Source organism: Hesperophylax consimilis, unplaced genomic scaffold (genome assembly GCF_061612785.1).
Source record: "Hesperophylax consimilis isolate HC1 unplaced genomic scaffold, BYU_Hcon_1.0 scaffold_33, whole genome shotgun sequence".
NCBI classification, from domain to species: domain Eukaryota; kingdom Metazoa; phylum Arthropoda; class Insecta; order Trichoptera; family Limnephilidae; genus Hesperophylax; species Hesperophylax consimilis.
Genome location: NW_028301263.1, coordinates 947,923 through 952,256, shown reverse-complemented (window position 1 = coordinate 952,256; position 4,334 = coordinate 947,923).

The window sequence follows — 4,334 nt, the reverse complement described above, 5'->3', positions numbered from 1 at the left end:
CCCCGTCCGTGGGGCCCCGCAACACAACCGGCACTATTTTTAACAGCACGCGGCTGTCCACTGTCTGGCGTCAAAGGTTCACCTCCGCGACCGTCTCCCGGTGGAGCAGCCGATGATGCGGGTAGCGACACTCACCTACACCACACCACACTGTCTCCTTGCAGTCCCTGGAGTGGTGCGCCTCCAAGCACTTGCGGCACAGATTGTTAGTGCGGACTGTCTCCCACCGGAGGGAGAGCGGTTTTGCAATAAACTCGCGGCACTCCCGAGTTCTGTGTGGCTCACCGCACTGAGCGCACGCACTTTTCACTTTGTTTTTGTTTATTGTTCTCACTACGGGTGGTGGTGGGCGGTTGGCCTTCCCCTCTGGCGGTGTGGCCACAGCGTTGGCCAGCACGTGCTCCCGGCGCCCTTTGCCGGATCTCAAGGGATCCACCATCCCGCTGACCGGGATCACGCCGGCGACGCCCCTCAGAAATGCTGCCAACTGGAGGATGGTGGACTGGGTTGTTTGCCCCAGCATCCGCAGCTCCAGCAGCCAGGTCATCCTCAATGTGCATGGCATCTTGGCAGTGATGTCGGCCAGCAGGGCGGGGTTGGTGAGGTAGCCTCCCGTCCTCAAGTCCCGCAGGGAAGCCACCAGGTTCTGGATTGTCCCGGAGAAGTCAGCAATCTCCTCCAAGGTGGCTTCGGCAGACAGGAAGGGCAGCTTCCTCACCTTGTCCAGCATAAGGTTCGCTATCGAACCCGATCCGCCGTACCGCTCCTCCAGGGTCGAAATGATTTCGGGCACGCGGTCCGGGTTCAGTAGGAGCGAGTATACGTTTTCCCTCGCCTTCCCCTTAAGCGCACGCTGCAATCGTATGAGATTCTCGCTCAGCGTGAGCTTGCAGGTCGAGGTGGATTGCTCGTACTGCGCAATCCAGGCCGGCCATTCGAGGGGGTCGCCCGAGAATATGGGGAGGTCCTTGGCGGTGGACTGCCGGGCAATGAGGGCGGTCATCCGAAGGTCCTCCTCTACTGAGGGACGCGGGCTGTCCTGGGCGCGCGTGGAGCGGATGGCGTCAGCCAGCAGGGTGCTCAGCTGTGCCAGGAACGGGTCGGCGCCTTGTCGGACCCACTCGCTGGTGTGATGGGCAGTCTCATCGGCTGTCGGCTGCGGGGGAAACAGCGGCGAGAAGCTCTGAGATGAGGCGCCAGGGTAACCGGCAGGAGGTGCGCCCGGGTGCTCGCCAGGGTAGGCACCAGGATGCGCTGCAGCGGGCGCAGCAGGGGGCCCGCCCCCAGGGTAGGCGCCAGGATGCGCAGCAGCGGGCGCAGCAGGGGGCCCGCCAGGGTGCACGGCAGGGTAGGCGGCGGGATGAGCACCAGGGGGCGCGCCAGGGTGCTCGCCAGGGCAGGCACCAGGATGTGCAGCAGCGGGCGCAGCAGGGGGCCCGCCAGGGTAGGCGGCAGGGTGCGCACCAGGGGCCGCACCAGGGTAGGCGGCAGGGTGCGCACCAGGGGCTGCGCCAGGGTGCTCGCCAGGGCAGGCGCCAGGATGCGCAGCAGCGGGCGCAGCAGGGGGCCCGCCAGGGTAGGCGGCAGGGTGCGCACCAGGGGGCGCACCAGGGTAGGCGGCAGGATGCGCACCAGGGGCCGCACCAGGGTAGGCGGCAGGGTGCGCACCAGGGGCCGCACCAGGATAGGCGGCAGGGTGCGCACCAGGGGCCGCATCAGGGTAGGCGGCAGGATGTGCACCAGGGGCCGCACCAGGGTAGGCGGCAGGGTGCGCACCAGGGGCCGCACCAGGGTAGGCGGCAGGATGCGCACCAGGGGCCGCACCAGGGTAGGCGGCAGGATGCGCACCAGGGGCCGCACCAGGGTAGGCGGCAGGGTGCGCACCAGGGGCCGCACCAGGGTAGGCGGCAGGGTGCGCACCAGGGGCCGCACCAGGGTAGGCGGCAGGATGCGTACCAGGGGCCGCACCAGGGTAGGCGGCAGGATGCGTACCAGGGGCCGCACCAGGGTAGGCGGCAGGGTGCGCACCAGGGGCCGCACCAGGGTAGGCGGCAGGATGCGCACCAGGGGCCGCACCAGGGTAGGCGCCCAGGTGGGTGCCAGGGGGGTCCGCCCCTGGCAGGTACTGCGTCGCGGTGGGGAGGGCTGCGAGCAGCAGAGCGAGCTGCCTGCTCATTGTCCGGTTCGCCTTCCGGAGCTGCCTGACCGTGTCCTCTGTTGTGATTGAATCCTCCTCTGCATCGGAGGACGGTGCGCTGTCAGGGCCGGCAAAGTGAGTGTCAGCAGGGCTGGCAGCGCGTGGGGCGGCAGGTCCGGCAGGGTCAGGGCCGGCAGGGCCGGCAGGGTGAGGGCCGGCAGGGTGAGGGCCGGCAGGGTGAGGGCCGGCAGGGTGAGGGCCGGCAGGGCCGGCGGGGTGAGGGCCTGTCACCAGCTCCACGTCGGGTTGTGAATCTGGGGTGGAGGCTGAAGCCTCGCGGCCACTCCGCAGGGACGGCATCTTGGGACGTCACTGGAAGGCGTGAAGGAGTGAAGGCGTGAAGAGGCGATCGCGGCTCGAAGGACCATGTACGGGACGGCACTGTAGTCGCCGGCCGCACAGACGATATAGCGGGAGTGGCCGGCTGGCCGCTTCGACGCCTTGGAAGGGAAGGTCGGGATAAAGTAGGGAGAATGTTGAAAAAATGGAAAAAATGGGGAAAAATATGGGGAAAATTAAAAGTGGGGAAAAATGTGGTAAAAAATGGGGAAAAATTATTAACGGGAAAAATGGGAAAAAATGTGGGGAAAAATTGGGAAAAATATAGGGAAGGGAGATAGGGGGGAACCTGCGCCCTGACTAGGGACGCTTCGACTATTGTAACAGTTTCTTCTTGATGAACGCCAGGGAGCCGGGAGAAAGAAGAAGGCCAGGTTGCAGTGAAGGTCCAGGGCAGAAGTGGCTTGAAGATGGCAGTCAGGGCAGTCCAGGAGAGATGTTGATGATCCGATCGTTGCTGGCTCTCTGCCGAATTGCACAAGTTGTCCGCCTTTTAAAGGACCAACGGGCCTAGCTCTCCCTTTGTTAGCGACAAATTCCGAGAATTATTCTTGGGTTCCCGGAATTTGTCACAGGAGAGAGCGCCGTTGTTGCGTAACTTGGAAGGGGACGATTTTGACTAGGTCCCTGACTGTTCTTCAACCCACTTTGCCCGGCTCATTTTTATTCAGATACATTTTGTGAGTTTGCACATATTACAGAGAGAAAATATATTTTACAAGGCAGCTTTGCACAATATTTAATTTGTGCAAATTTACATATTAAAGAGAGAAAATAGCTTTGCACAATATTCAATTTTGTGCAAACGGCAAGTTTTGTAAAGGAAACTGCGTTTGCACAATTTCAAATTTCATGCAAATTTAAATATTAAAGGGAGTTGGTATCTAAAAGGGAAGATTTGCACAATATTCAATTTTGTGCAAACGGCAAGTTTTGTAAAGGAAACTGCGTTTGCACAATTTAAAATTTCATGCAAATCTTCCATGTTTTGTACAAATTTATTATGATAGGTATTTTAATTTATAAGAGGGTGTTGGGGGGTCAAGCCTTTGTTTTTTGTCTATAATGATGACTGCTTGACCCCGTGGTTTTATTTATTAATCAACAGATAAGATTACAGATTTTTTATACAGATGCAGATAAGATTACAGATTTTATAGAGAGAATTTTGTTGCATAAATTCGAATATGCGCAGAGGTGAGTTTGTAAAGGAACTGCCTCTGCGTAAATTCAGATTTATGCAAATTAATCTAAGTCGGTGGAGGTACGTCCGGTACAGTATTATACAGCGCCCTTGAGGTGTTTTTGCACAAAAACGGCGCTATACAAGTCATCCAAGTATTATTATTATTATTATTATAAAATATTGTATTTCTTAGTCCTCCTCACTAGGGGGTCCTGTGCCGAGGCGGACTAAAGTTATTTAAATATGGTTTATTTGTCTTCTATGTCGTTTTTAGTGTCTTCTATGTCGTTTTTAGTGTCTTCTATATCGTTTTTAATGTTTTCATTAGGGTTTTTTCATTGACCTCTTTCAATCGCTTCTCTGATTCGATATACACTCATCAGAACCAATTTTGAAAATTAAAAGTTGTAATGTTTCCATCCTTCTACATTTATACCTATATTGATATAATGGTTATTTCTCCTGTCTGATCTGCAAAATGTTGTAACATCCTGGTCATTGCCCTTCGATTTTCCTAAGCTGTTGGTGGCGCCCTTAGAGGACTACCTTAAGAAGAAACCCTAGCTAAGTCTTTCGACCCCCGTATGGAACATACGGCAGAAGATCTTAAGA